The sequence below is a fragment of the Hyla sarda genome, chromosome 13 (assembly GCF_029499605.1).
Source record: "Hyla sarda isolate aHylSar1 chromosome 13, aHylSar1.hap1, whole genome shotgun sequence".
In the NCBI taxonomy this organism is placed as follows: Eukaryota; Metazoa; Chordata; class Amphibia; order Anura; family Hylidae; genus Hyla; species Hyla sarda.
This window is the reverse complement of record NC_079201.1, coordinates 25,612,359-25,628,077: the sequence shown is the minus strand read 5'-3', so window position 1 is coordinate 25,628,077 and position 15,719 is coordinate 25,612,359. Positions and strand designations below refer to the sequence as shown.

Sequence of the window (15,719 nt, the reverse complement as noted above, 5' to 3'; positions counted from 1 at the left end):
GAAAGGTTCCCCAGGACTGGCGCATAGCAAATGTGGTGCCAATATTTAAAAAGGGGTCAAATGGTGACCCAGGGAATTATAGACCTGTTAGTTTAACCTCCGTTGTATGTAAATTGTTTGAGGGTTTTAAAGGGATGCTATTTTGGAGTATCTTGATAAAAATAAATGTATGACCCCATATCAGCATGGGTTTATGAGGGATCAGTACTGTCAAACTAACCTGATCAGCTTTTATGAGGAGGTGAGCTCCAGACTGGACCAGGGGAATCACTGGATGTCGTATATCTGGATTTTTCCAAGGCATTTGATACGGTGCCACATAAAAGATTGGTACATAAAATGAGAAGGATTGAGCTGGGGGAAAAAGTGGGTAAGTAACTGGCTCAGTGATAGGAAACAGAGGGTGGTTATTAACCTGTTGGGGACGAAGGAAATATGCATACGCCCTTGCATCCTGGTACTTAAGGACGAAGGGCGTATCCATACGTCCGTGGGAATTTCGGTCCCCGCCACGCGCCGGGCGGGGACCGGACCGGCGTGACTGCTGATATCAATCAGCAGGCACCCCACGCAAATGCCTAGGGGGATCATCAGACCCCCCCATGTCGGCGATCGGCGCAAATCGCAAGTGAATTTGCGCCGATATAAGGGGGATCGCGGTTGTCTAAGACACCCACGATCCCCCTGAAGAGATTGGAGTGAGGTGGCAGGGGTTTAGTTTTAGTTTAGTTTTCCCCTTCCTGCCCACCACCAATAGGCGGGGAAGAACGGGGAAAACGAAGAGGACTGGTGCCGAAGATCACTTACCCGTCCGGAGGCAGCGGAGCGACGGTGATCGACGTGTGGCAGAAGAGGACGGCTCCCTGGATGCGACGGAAGCCAGTAAGTTGCCTAGCAACATCTGGAGGGTACAGTCTGAGACCATTATACGGTGGTCTCTAACCTGTAGCCCTCCAGATGTTGCAAAACTACAACTCCCAGCATGCCCAGACCGCTGTTTGGGCATGCTGGAATAGGTAGTTTTGCAACAGCTGGAGGACTGCAGTTTGAGACCACTATACAGTGGTCTCTAAACTGTATCCCTCCAGATCTTGCAAAACTTCAACTCCTAGCATGCCCAAACAGCTCTTTGCTGTCTGGGCATGCTGGGATTTGTAGTTTTGCAACATCTGGAGGGTCACAGTTTGGAGATCACTGGGCAGTGGTCTATATACTGTAGCCCTACAGATGTTGCAAAACTGCAAATCCCAGCATGCCCAAACAGCAAACAGCTGTCTCGGCATGCTGGGAGTTGTAGTTGCGTACCACCAGCTATTGCATAACTACATCTCCCAGCATGTCCTTCGGTGATCAGTACATGCTGGGAGTTGTAGTTTTGCAACAGCTGGAGGCACACTGGTTGGAAAATACTGAGTTAGGTAACCGAACCTAACTGAAGGTTTTCCAACCAGTGTGCCTTCAGCTGTTGCAAAAGTACAACTCCCAGCATGCACGGTCTGTCAGTACATGCTGGGAGTTGTAGTTTTGCAACAGCTGGAGGCACACTGGTTGGAAAATACTGAGTTAGGTAACAGAACCTAACTGAAGGTTTTCCAAACAGTGTGCCTCCAGCTGTTGCAAAAGTACAACTCCTCAGTCAGTACATACTGGGAGTTGTAGTTTTGAAACAGCTGGAGGTTTGCCGCAGCGCAAACTCCTGGCGGGAAACTCCCCATAACCCGCCATTGCGAATGTATCCTAAAAACACTACACTACACTAACACATAATAAAGAGTGAAACACTACATATACACCCCCTTACACTGTCCCCCCCCCCCCAATAAAAATAAAAAACGTATCGTGCGGCGGTGTTTCCAAAACGGAGCCTCCAGCTGTTGCAAAACAACAACTCCCATAATTTCTGGACAGCCACTGACTGTCCATGCATGCTGGGAATTTAGCAACAGCTGGAGGCACCCTGTTTGGGAATCACTGGCATAGAATACCCCTATGTAATCCCCAATTTAGTCCTCAAATACGCATGGCGCTCTCTCACTTCAGAGCCCTGTCATATTTCAAGGAAACAGTTTAGGGCCACATATGGGGTATTTCCGTACTCGGGAGAAATTGCACTACAAATTTTGGGGGCCTTTTTCTCCTTTTACCCCTTATGAAAAGGAAAAGTTGGGGGCTACACCAGCCTGTTAGTGTAAAAAAAAATCTTTTACACTAACATGCTGGTGGTGCCCCATACTTTTTATTTTCACAAGCAGTAAAAGGAAAAAAAAGACCCCCAAAATTTGTAACGCAATTTCTCTTGAGTACGGAAATACCCCATATGTGGGAGTAAAATGCTCTGTGGGCACACAACAAGGCTCAGGAGTGAGAGCGCACTATGTACATTTGAGGCCTAAATTGGTGATTTGCACAGGGGTGGCTGATTTTACAGCGGTTCTGACATAAACGCAAAAACATAAATACCCACATGTGACCCCATTTTGGAAACTACACCCCTCATGTAATGTATTAAGGCGTGCAGTGAGCATTTACGCCCCACAGGTGTCTGACAGATTTTTAGAACAGTGGTCAGTGAAAATGAAAATTTTAATTTTTCATTTGCACAGCCCACTGTTCCAAAGATATGTCAAACGCCAGTGGGGTGTAAATACTCACTGCACCCCTTATTAAATTCTGTGAGGGGTGTAGTTTCCAAAATGGGGTCACATGTGGGGGGGTCCACTGTTCTGGCACCACGGGGGGCTTTGTAAACGCACATGGCCCTAGACTACCATTCCAAACAAATTCGCTTTCCAAAAGCCCAATGGAGCTCCTTCTCTTCTGAGCATTGTAGTGCGCCAGCAGAGCATTTTATGTCCTAACATGTGGTATTTCCATACTCAGAAGAGATGGGGTTACAAATTTTGGGGGGCATTTTCTCCCATTACCTTTTATAAAAATGGTAAATTTGGGGAAAAAAGTGCACTTTAGTGAAAAATTTTTTTTTCATTTACACATCCGATTTTAACGAAAAGTCGTCAAACACCTGTGAGGTGTTAAGGATCACTGGACCCCTTGTTACGTGCCTTGAGGGGTGTAGTTTCCAAAATGGTATGCCATGTGGGTTTTTTTCTGCTGTTCTGGCACCATAGGGGCTTCCTAAAGGTGACATGCCCCCCAAAAAACATTTCTTCCAAATTCACTCTCCAAAATCCCATTTTCGCTCCTTCCCTTCTGAGCCCTCTACTGCGCCCGCCGAAGACTTTACATACACATGTGAGGTATTTCCTTAATCGAGAGAAATTGGGTTACAAATTTTGGGGGGCTTTTTCTCCTATTACCACTTGTAAAAATTAAAAAACTGGGTCTACAAGAACATGCGAGTTTAAAAAATGAAGATTTTGAATTATCTCCTTCACTTTGCTGCTATTCCTGTGAAACACCTAAAGGGTTAAAACACTGACTGAATGTCATTTTGGATACTTTGAGGGGTGCAGTTTTTATAATGGGGTCATTTGTGGGGTATTTCTAATTTGAAGGCCCTTCAAATCCACTTCAAAACTGAACTGGTCCCTGAAAAATTCAGATTTTTAAAATTTTGTGAAAAATTGGAAAATTGCTGCTGAACTTTGAAGCCCTCTGATGTCTTCCAAAAGTAAAAATATAGCAAAAAAACCTCCAAACTCAACAAGGACTTGAATCGGCGCAGAATGGATGAGGAACAAGAAGATCACTAGGCGATTTATTTGGAACAAAGTAAAAATATGTCACCTTTATGATGCAAACATAAAGTAGACATATTGTATTTGTGAATCAATATATCATTTATTTGGAATGTCTATTTTCCTTACAAGCAGAGAGCTTCAAAGTTAGAAAAATGCTAAATTTTCTAATTTTTCATAAAATTTTTTAATTTTTCCCCAAGAAATGATGCAAGTATCGACAAAAATTTACCACTACCATAAAGTAGAATATGTCACGAACAAACAATCTCGGAATAAAATTTATAAGTAAAAGCATCCCAGAGTTATTAATGCTTAAAGTGACAGTGGTCAGATTTGCAAAAAATGCTCCCGTCCTTAGGGTCATAATGGGCTCCGTCCCCAAGGGGTTAATGGTACTTATTCTGATTGGGTGACTGTTACTAGTGGGGGTACCACAGGGGTCAGTCTTGGGTCCTATTCTATTTAATATATTCATTAATGAGTTTGTAGAGGGGTTGAATGGCAAAGTAGCAATGTTTGCAGATTATACTAAACTCTGTAAAGTGGTAAGCACAATAGAGGACAGTGAACTGTTACAAATGGATCTGGATAGGTTGGAGGTTTGGGCTAGGAAGTGGCAGATGAAGTTCAACACTGATAAATGTAAGGTAATCCACATGGGGAGGAAAAATCCGGGCTGGGATTATGAATTAAATGGGAGAACACTTGGGACGACTGACATGGAAAAGGACTCGGGAGTCTTAGTTAACAGTAAATTTAGCTAAAGTGACCAGTGTCGGGCAGCTGCTGCCAAGGCAAATAAAATCATGGGGTGCATCAACAGGGGCATAGATGCCCATGACAAGAAAATAATTCTACCACTGTACAAATCACTAGTCAGACCACACATGGAATACTGTGTACAGTACTGGGCACCAGTGTACAAGAAAGATATAGTGGGGCTGGAGAGGGTTCAAAGACGGGCAACCGGGGTAATACGGTGAATGGGAGGACTATAGATCAACTCAGTAGGGACTCATTAGAGATATAGGATGAACTTGGTGGACTCTGGTCTTTTTTCAACCTTATGAACTATGTTACTATGTTTTGCAACTCATAAATAGAGAAATAGAATATGGCCGCACATCCACAACTTTTCCTATGATCTAACTGCATAATTCAGTGGTCAGGCAGCTCCACTGCTGCCTAACCAAGCCCCAGGCTCTGGGCCACACCACCCACAGACAAAGCACCACAGTAAAAATGTCACAAAGCACCACACCAGTGCAAACATCTACCTCCCTGCCAGAGGGCTGAGAGAATGCTAGGAGGAAACTTTTATGCAATCTCCAGCTGATTTAATACGACTGGGTCGAATTGGTGGAGTGCTGGCCATGTTAAAACATGAGGGGACTGAATACAAATGCGCCTCAAAAATAGAGAAACAGAACATAGCCGCACATCTCCAACTTGTACTATGATCTAATTGCTCTTCAGCATAATTTCAATTAGATCATAGTACAAGTTATAGATGTGCAGCCATGTTCTGTTTCTCTATTTGTAAGTCCCTTTAAGCAGCTCCTTAACATATTCTGCAAAATGTGCTCATAGTGGTATGAGGAGTAGAAGTTATATTTTGGCTGAATTCTATTTATGTACTTTGTTTATTTACCAGTGGGTAATGGCTCTACCAGATTTCGGGAAAGTAAAAACGGTAGTTCATGAATCTCTCCAGTCTGCAAAGGGTTACTGGCATTACAAGGTTTAGGTTCCTGTAAATGAGCCTCATACATACATTAAATCTGCTGGTTAGTGCCAACAGAGGTGTGTGGGATTCAGGAGGGGTATGCAGGAATCTGGAGTGACTAAAAACCATTTAATAGGGCATAGTTACATCTCAATATTACCCACATCAGCCAAGAAACATATTTGTAGGATCTGAGAGCTGTACATTAACACAGCCAGGCTCAGAAAAGGGTCTAGGGAACATGAAGTTGTACTTGGTCCAGACATGTACTACAGCATTAAAAGTGAAAAATTATTTTACACCGCCCTAATAAGAGTCCCAGTTCCCATCTGTAAGTCTAATATTAACACATTTAGAATGGACAAGGAGTAAGGAAAATGAGCCGTGTAATAATTTTCTCATGGACAGATGCTGTGGATGTACAACCATCTGGGATGCTTGACAAATTTAGGTTGGGTTCATATTGTTTTTTTTGCTTACATTTTGCATGTATGCTGGGAAAGATCCTGACAAACCAGTTAAACATGTCTATAGGAGTCCATTAGGAGACCAAAAAAGTATCCTTTATCCTCTGTCTGTGTTCAGTACACATTAGTATGCTGCACAAAAAAAGGAAAGAAAAAAAAAAGACAGAGAATGAAATAGCGTAAAAGACTAAACTATTCAGCCCCATGGAGTTTGGTAAATAAGGTGGCAGCATATGTGCACGGCTAGCACTCTCTCCTTTCTCCTTGGCTCTTTGGGGCTTCCAGACATTATGAGCACTAAGCTTTGCAATGTGCAGAAGGCCCCAAAGAGAATAAATGAAGCACTGGCTGTGCCTGGGTGTTCCCGCTTTATTAGTCTGAGGTACATTTGTCCTCCTTTCTTGCAGTTGGATTTCCACCAATCAGCTAGTTTCCATCCCCAGGGCAAGTTCTGCCTATAGGCAAAATCGGCAGCCACCTAGAATGCCCTCTTAATGGGGGCGCCAATCTAACCGTTGCAAGAAAGTTAGTAGCAAGCCAGCATCCGAAGCACCTGCCACTTATTCAAAGCACCTGCCCAGCCTGCACCACCGTCGCACACCCCTTCCCCCTGTTCTGGGGTGATCACGTCTGTCTGCCTCGGAGGAGTACTGCTTTCAGCAGTGATGTGCTCCTCAGAGTCAGACAGACATGATCCCTGATGTCTTCTGCCTCATGTCATCACAACTCTGTCCCCGCCCCTCTACCACCACTCAGGCTACAGAGGACAATGATAGCGATACTGACAGCCGATGGGAGCTTGTGTGCGGATTCTTACAGCAGTGCACGATTATGTAAGTTTGTTACCGGATGTCACCCCAGTAGTATAGTAATTACAAGAGAAGAGGGTTTGTTACAATGTGTTAGGTGGGGCGTTTCACAGGGCGGAGCCAATGGGGGGGTCAAGGGGCGGCAAAATTCCTTTCGCCTAGGGTGGCAAAAATCCGTGCGCCAGCCCTGTCTATCCCTTGGTTAGGGGATAACTTTGCATTTTTGGATAACTCCTAGGAAGCCTATTGATGAAAGATGCCACTGAATAGCATCAGTCACAGTCATCTATAAAATTATTGAGTTGTGTCCATTGATGCAACATTTTCATCTATTACTTTTTGGATCTCTTCTACTTTGAAATGGACATAGGGGCTCACATGACTGTATGTGCCTGACAATTGTTATGGCTGTGGTTAGGTGGATCCACTGACCTGTGAGGATGATGGTGTGGGCCGTATCAGGGAGCGGAGTCTAAGGTGCCGCTGGTTTTCAAAAGAGCCAGCCGCAAAGCGAGGACAATTTAGAAAAAGTCCTGTAACAGAATATCCACGGCAGGTACTTCAGAAGGAACAGGTAGAAGAAGAGGACGACGAGGGTGACGGCTGTAGACAATAAAGAACAGGGAAGTTTTAGTAGCTTCAGAGTCCCGGTGGTTATACGAAAACTCTGCCCAAGGAAGCAGGTTGGCCCAATCATCTTGCCTAGAAGAAACAAAATGACAAAGATAACCTCCGAAAATCTGATTCACCCTCTCTACCTGTCCGTTAGACTGAGGATGGTATGCAGAATAGAAGCCAAGCTTGATCTTGAGACGAGAGCAGAGGGCACGCCAGAATTTGGAAACAAACTAAACCCCATGATCAGACACAATGTGAGATGGTAAGCCATGCAAACCAAATATATGCCGAAGGAATTGATCTGCCATTGAGTAGAAGGAAGTCCAGGGAGGGGCACAAAATGAGCCATCTTGGAAAAATGATCAATAACCACCCAAATGACTGTGTTGTTGCCGGAGGGAGGCAGATCGGTAACAAAGTCCATAGCAATGTGAGATTAACGGCGCTCCGGGATAGGCAAAGGAAGTAAAAGTCCTGCAGGCTTGAGCCGAGGAGTCTTGTCCCGGGCACAGGTCATACAGGAACATACAAAATTTGTGACATCACGCTCCAGATTTGGCAACCAGTAATCTTGGGTGATCAATTGAATGGACTTCCGTACTCCAGCATGTCTGGCTAGTAAAGAAGAATGGCCCCAATACAACACTTTGAATCTCTGATGAGGAGCCACAAAAGACTTCCATGGAGGAACTTGCTGAAGAACAACTGGCACCACAGTAATCATTCGTTCAGGAGGAACAATATGGCGAGGAGTAGGGTTCAGACCTTTTATATGAGAAGCTCTAGAGAGAGCATCAGCTTTAACATTCTTGTCCGCAGGTCAAATGTGAATAAAGTTAAACCGGGAAAAGAAATGAGACCATCTGCCTGCCGGGGATTGAGACGCTGTGCAGACTGAAGATATAAAAGATTTTTATGGTCCATGTAGCTACTGACAGGATGAGTAGATCCTTCCAATAAGTGACGCCACTCTCCTAACGCAAGCTTAATGTCCAAGAGTTTCCGGTCTCCAATAGAATAGTTCCTCTCAGCAGAAACCACAAGTCACCATTTTACCCCTGGAGGACTTTTGAGTTAAGATGGTGCCAGCTCCTACTGATGAGGCATCAACTTCTAGAAAGAATGGCTTTTCTGGTTCGGGTCTAGACAGAACAGGTGCAGAAGTTAAGGCAGACTTAAATTGAGTAAATTACTCTTCTGCTTCTGTGGACCAAGACATGTGATTACTTTTTTTTTCTTGGTGAGAGCCAAAATTGGAGCAATCAAGGAGGAGAAATGTGGAAAGAATTGTCTATAATAATTGGCGAATCCCAGAAAACGTTGTATGGCCCATAGGCCAGAAGGTCGTGGCCAATTGAGTAGCAAAGACAACTTGACTGGATCCATCTGGATGCCTTGGCTAGAGACAATGTAACCCAGAAACGAACGGAAGACTCGTCTTTTAAAGAGACATTTCTCGAATTTGGCAAAAAGATGATTTTTCCGCAGGCGATGTAAGACCGGGGGCGCACATGAGTGCGATGCACTTCCAAGTTGGGAGAGAAGATCAAGATGTCATCAAGATAAACCGAAAAGAAGATCCCGGAAGATGTAATTTACAAATTCATGGTAGACAGCCGGGGCGTTACAGAGTCCAAGCGGCATCACTAAGTACTCAAAGTGTTGAATCACATGTATTAAAAGCCGTCTTCCACTCGTCTCCCTCTCGAATCCTGATTAAATCATATGCTCCTCGCAGGTCCAATTTGGAGAAGACCTTAGCGCCCTGAAGATGGTTGAAGAGCTCAGAAATGAGATGTAAAGGATACCGGTTCTTGATGGTAATTTTATTAAGACCACGGGAGTCAATGCAGGGGCGAAGAGAGCCCTCCTTCTTCTCCACAAAAAAGAATCCAGCTCTGGTAGGAGAGGAGGATTTCCAGACAAAACCTTTCTGGAGGTTCCCCTTAATATACTGAGACATTGCGTTTCAGGCACCCAGAGAGGTCAGATTCTTCCCCAGGGAGGTGTGGTACCAGGCAAAAGCTCAATAGGACAATCATAGGGTCGATGTGGAGGAAGATTTTTGGCTTGTTTTTCTCAAAACACATCAGCAAAGTCCAGTTAAGGAGAAGGCAGACCTGGCAAAAAAGAAGGTGAAGGAAGAGAATGCTTAAATTGTGGTGCCAACATGCAAGAGAATCACAGAAGTACAAAAAGGAAGCACATAGAACTTGATCTTCTCCTTGTGTAAAACCCCCACGTACATGGTCAGAGGATCTGTGCGGTATTGTACCGCAAAGTTCAAACTTTCACCATTGGAGGAAATGTATAGGGGTTTGCAGAGCCGTGACACTGGAAGACAATGAAATTCCCAGAAAGCAGAGGCATAAAACGAAGTCCCAGAAGAGGTGTAGACTTGGACCGGCATAGACAAATGAGGAGAGGAGATATTCTCACCTAGGGATGCCTCTCCAACATGCCCTAGGTGCATGCGTTTAACAGACGAGAAGGACGAAGAGGACAGTCTTTGAGAAAATGTTCCTGACTGGCACAATAAAGGCAAAGATTTTCCTCACGTCGGTGAGACTTCTCATGCCGTGACAGGTGAACGAGGTCCACTTGTATAGTTTCTTCAACAGGAGGTAGGACAGGTGACAGAGGAGTCTGCTGGAACACCAATGCCAGTCGAGGGAAATGATGAGTATGACCAGGTTCAAGCTCAAGACGAATTTCCCCTTGCCTCTCGGCGAAGCGTACATCAGTTTAGGGAAATGAGCTCACTCAAGGAAGAAGCAGGATCCCATGCCGCCAAAGGATCTTTGACCCTGCTGAAAAGACCCTTTTTGAAGGTGGCACAAAGGGCTGCATTATTCCAATCAAGTTTAGAAGCCAAGGTACGAAATTTGACCTCCTTGCAGGTTGGCAGTTACTGGGTCGCTTCTGTCCCAGAGAGGAGTAGCCCAGGCTGGCCCAGAGAGGAGTGCAGACTAACCACGAAGACCACCTTGCCATGCTCAATAGGAAACTGATCGGCCATCAGTTCGACATGCATGGAGCACTGGGTCACGAATCCCCTGCACAATTTAGGGTCTCCTTCATACTTCGTCGGCAGGGATAAACGAAGTTTGGAACCAAGGTATGCTGCAGACACCGGAGCAACTACTGGAGCTTTTTGCAGCAGTTGCTGCTGTTGAAGTTGCTGCTGCTGGACTGTGAGGAGCTGCTGCATTATTGCGGACAGTTGATTCAGCTGCTGCGCTTGTTGCGCAATTTGCTGGGACTGCTGGGCCACAATAGAAGAGAGGTCTGGAACATCCGGCAGAGGCACTCCAGCGGGATCCATGGCCGGGTCTTACTGTTATGGCTGTGGTAAGGTGGATCCACTGACCTGTGAGGATGATGGCGTGGGCCATTCCAGGGAGCAGAGTCTAAGGTGCTGCTGGTTTTCACCAGAGCCAGCCGCAAAGCGGGATGGACTTGCTGCAGCAGGCGGCACCCAGGTCATTACCCCTGGTACGACTCGTCCCTTCATGCAGCCGAGGTATAACGTGGCACAGGAAGGGAATGGCACAGACGTCGTCAGGACTGGCAGGAGGTCAGGGCTGTCGACAATGAAGCAAGGTCACGTCACAAAGCAAGAAGGTCTGAAGGCAGGCAGCACAGGAGCAAGGTCACAATATGTAGAAAGGGGTCAGATACACAGCGAGGCAAGACACAGGTAAATGCTTTCTCTTAGGCAAACTAGGCACAAAGATCCGGCAAGGATTAAAGGAAGTGCAGGATTATATAGTGTGAAACTACACTAGCACTAATTAATGGTGCGCTGGCTCTTTAAATTTTACAGAGCAGGTGCGCGCGCCCGCATGCACACAGAGAGCAGAGGAGGCAGAGCAGCAAGCAGGTGAGGGGAGACCCGGCGGACGCGTGCGGCAGCAGGCAGAGGGATGCGCTTGTGGTCAGCAAGTCTGATTGCAGCGCTAGCTGTAACAACAATAGTTAGGAAGAGGGATTCCTTTTTACCTTTTTATCCTGCCAAAAACAGGAATGGCTCCCTGAAAAAATGATATAAAAACTTTGCCAAAAAGATTCCACCACTAACATATTTATTAGAGGTGAGCGAATTGAAGCTGACAAACCCGAATTTCAGAAAATATTCGATTCGCAATGAATGCGAATATCGCTGTTATTCTATTATGCCAATTGCTTCAATAAACTCCATTTTACAGCCTTCCAGGCTCCAGGGCATCTAAAATTGCGGATCCACATGTCAGTAAATGGGGCAAGGGATGCTGGGAAGGCAAGGTCGGGAAGGGAAGAAGACGGTATGACCATGAATCACATGCAGGATGTAGCCTTTCAGAAGCCAGTCACCCATGTGATGTCACAGCCCTATTTAATCGGCAGCCATATTGCGGCCAGCCATTTCATTCATTACACTGCAGAGAGATAGGACGGACAGCCTGTGTTTGTGTTACAGCAGATAAAAGTGCATTCCAGCAGCGTTTAACATCCTCCTAGTCACATCAGCGTTCTTGTGGACGGAGAGCATTGTTTTTTTCACTGAAAGGATTTTTACTGCAGTTTGCAGGCATTAACCTCCCAGTCACTTTCTTCGGCATAGTATTATAGAGAGGCACATAGCTGTGTGTTGTCTCATACATTTCAACAAGCTGCATCAACTTCATAAACCTTAGCAGAGGAGGCAGGAATAATTTAGCAGCACAATTCAGTGTCTTTGTTTCACAAAAAATTATCTACTGGTTATACTAGTTTGTAGATAGTATAATACCCAGCAGTCCATTCCTAATATTCTGTGACGGAGTGCAATTTTGTGTTTAGTACACAGCTTTTTTTTGCTGCCGCACTGTTGTGTGCTGCTGGTGTTTTACAAAAATACATATTTTTTAAGGGTACTGCACACCGCATACATACATCTAAGTAGTGTACTATTTTGTACCTGTTAATCTGTCAAGGGTCTACATACTGTGAAAGGACAGACAAAAGTAATCAACGGCTGATGTTTTACAAAAATACAGAGTTTTTAGGCGTATTGTAGCGTGTTTCTGCCCTCATAATTGCATACCACATACCTACATCTAAGTAGTGTACTATTTTGTACTTGTTAATCTGTCAAAGGCCTAGATACTGTGAAAGGACAGCCAATAGTACACACCTGCTGCAGTTCTAGACAAATACTGTTGTAAGTCTAGTGAAGCCTATTGTACTCCCCTCATATACGCAATAAGTATGTCAGGCAGAATAGTGCCAGGGCATGCGCAGAGGAGTGGCAGAGGCCTAAATTCATCAGGCGCAGGCAGAGGTTGCAGCAGAGTAGGGGTATGTGGCAGCCAGAGTCACAGCGAGAGGTCTGAGCTCCCGTTGTCAGCTAGCAGTCGTGTCGCGACCAGCAACCATAATTGATCGGTTCACTCGGTCATCCACTTCATCCCAAGTGAGGTTCACTCGGTCATCTACTTCATCCCCAGTGACATCTGACACCCCCAGTCAACAGTCGGTGGGTTCCTCAGACTCAACCCTCAGTTGGCATGGCCCTCATGCTGCTACAGCCACCTCCAGGCTCTGTCATTGTGCTGCTCTATGGTCTTCTCATGCTAATGATACCACCTCCAGGCTCTGTCATTGTGCCGCCATATGGTCTCCACATGCTGATGCTGCCACCTCCAAGCTCTCTCATTCTGCTGCTCTATGGTCTCCTCATGCTAATGCTACCACCTCCATGCTCTGTCATTGTGCCACCATATGGTCTCCTCGTGCTAATGCTACCGCCTTCACGCTCTGACATTGTGCCACCATATGGTCTCCTCATGCTAATGCTACCACCTACAGGCTCTGTCATTGTGCTGCCATATGGTCTCCTCATGCTGATGCTACCACCTCCAGGCTCTCCTCAAATTGTGCTGCTCTATGGTCTCCTCATGCTGATGCTGCCACCTCCAGGCTCTCTCATTGTGCTGCTCTATGGTCTCCTCATGCTGATGCTACCGCCTTCACGCTCTGTCATTGGGCCACCATATGGTCTCCTCATGCTGATGCTACCACCACCAGGCACTGTCATTGTGCTTCCATATGGTCTCCTTATGCTGATGCTGCCGCCTCCAGGCTCTCTAATTGTCTTGCTCTATGGTCGCCTCATGCTGATGCTGCAACCTCCAGGCTCTCTCATTGTGCTGCACTATGGTCTCCTCATGCTGATGCTACCGCCTTCACACTCTGTAATTGTGGCATCATATGGTCTCCTCATGCTGATTGTACTACCACCAGGCACTGTCATTGTGCTTCCATATGGTCTCCTTATGCTGATGCTGCCGCCTCCAGGCTCTCTAATTGTCTTGCTCTATGGTCTCCTCATGCTGATGCTGCAACCTCCAGGCTCTCTCATTGTGCTGCTCTATGGTCTCCTTATGCTGATGCTGCCGCCTCCAGGCTCTCTAATTGTCTTGCTCTATGGTCTCCTCATGCTCATGCTGATACCTCCAGGCTCTCTAATTGTGCTGCCATATGGTCTCCTCATGCTGATACCTCCAGGCTCCCTAATTGTGCTGCTCTATGGTCTCCTCATGCTGATGCTACCACCTCCAGGCTCTCTCATTGTGCAAAACATAATTAAGGTGCTGGTTCCCAGTTTCAGAAATTCCTTGCATTAAGGTCACTTTCAGGACTTCTGATGCCACCTCCAGGCTGTGCCATTCAGCCACTAAATGGTATCCTCATTCTTCAGCCACCTCCAGGCTGTGCCATTCAGACACTATATGGTCTCCCTATGCTGCCACAAACTCCAGGCAGTCATTCAGCCACTATATGGTCTCCTCATACTGATGCCACCTCCAGACTGTCATTGTGCTGCCATGTGACTCCTTGTTAGATTTGGTCCTATGTACCCACACACCGGGGCCTGGGACACTAAAACTTGGGAGTTAAAAGTTAAATTTCAAAATCTTAAATTTAGATTAAAAATTCTTAAATTTCAATAGTCTCCTCGTGCTTTTGCCAACTCCAGGCTGTGCTATTCAGACACTATATGGTCTCCTCATGCTTCAGCCACCTCCAGGCTTTGACATTCAGCCTCTATATGGTCTCCATATATGGACTGTGAGTGTATTGTAGGAAACATGTGGGTATCCTTGAGTTACTCTACCAGCATTATTGCCACATTGATACCAGACCAGTAATAAAAGGAATATTGCCAAGGACTAGCAGAAACAGGGAACTGTGAATACTGACCACCGGATGTTGGAATTGACTGACTATCCCAATGGTAGATTTACCATTTTGAAGTTCCTCAGTTCCAGTATGCTTTAGGTTGTTCGTTCTTTGTTGTGGTTCTTCAGTTGTATCATGTTTTCCTGTTCCTCCAATGAGCTAATGTCACTGGAACACACAATATTCATATTGTCATCTAATGAAGGATACTTTTCATCAGAGAACGTAGGTATCATTTTATTATTTTGAATGTCAGGTGGTATTCTGACAATTTCTGATTATAAAGGAATTTTGGAATCTGGGACACAGGTAAAAATAAGTATTTTTAAGTGTACTGTAGCACATTTTTCTGCCCTAATAAGTGCATACCACATACCTACATCTAAGTAGTGTACTATTTTGTACCTGTTAATCTGTCAAGGGTCTATATACTGTGAAAGGACAGCCAATAGTATACACCTGCTGCTGTTCTAGACAAATACTGTTTTAACCCCTTAAGGACTCATGACGTTCTCATACGTCTTCATTTCAGAGTCCTTAAGGACTCATGACGTATGAAAACGTCATGAGCTTTCCCGGCCCCCCGCAGCCAGCTGGAGCGGAGCCGGTGCCCGATGCCTGCTGAAATTGTTCAGCAGGCATCGTGGCATATCCCCCAGGGGGGTCATGATGACCACCCATGTCGGCAATGGCCGCAGATCGCTGTACAATTCAGCCCAGCGATCTGCGGCGGATTCCGGGTCAATCGGGTCTAAAGTGACCCGGTGACAGCCATAGCCAGCAGGGGTGAGGTGGCACTGGTGCCACCTCACGATCTCCCTGATTCGTCGGCCGGTTTACAGGCCGACCAATCAGGACACCTGCTGCGGGTGTCACTCCCGCCCCCCGCTCCGCCCCTCTTCCGGAGGACGTGAGCGGGTATGGGAAGAAGACCTCGGGAGCTGGGGACCCTGATCCCCGTCGTCAATGTTGGGATCGGGGCCCCAGGAGCGGCGGCGACGACAAGGGACTGACCTGTGTGCGGCGGCTGGAGCAGCAGTTGGAGGTGATTGACAGCCTCCTGCTGTTGCTTAGCAACAGATCCCAGCATGCAAAAAGGGCATGCTGGGAGCTGTAGTTATGCAACAGCAGGAGGCAGACCACCACAACACCCAGCATTCCCTTATGGGCATGCTGGGACTTATAGTTTTGCAAC

At 46.0% G+C, this 15,719-nt stretch overlaps 1 protein-coding gene across 39 annotated transcripts in view; it reads right to left on the bottom strand.

Annotated features, from left to right (window-relative positions):
- The window catches only part of LOC130297737 (general transcription factor II-I repeat domain-containing protein 2-like), a 1,987,867-nt gene that overhangs the window by 859,086 nt on the left and 1,113,062 nt on the right, over positions 1–15,719 (bottom strand). The window lies entirely within an intron of this gene.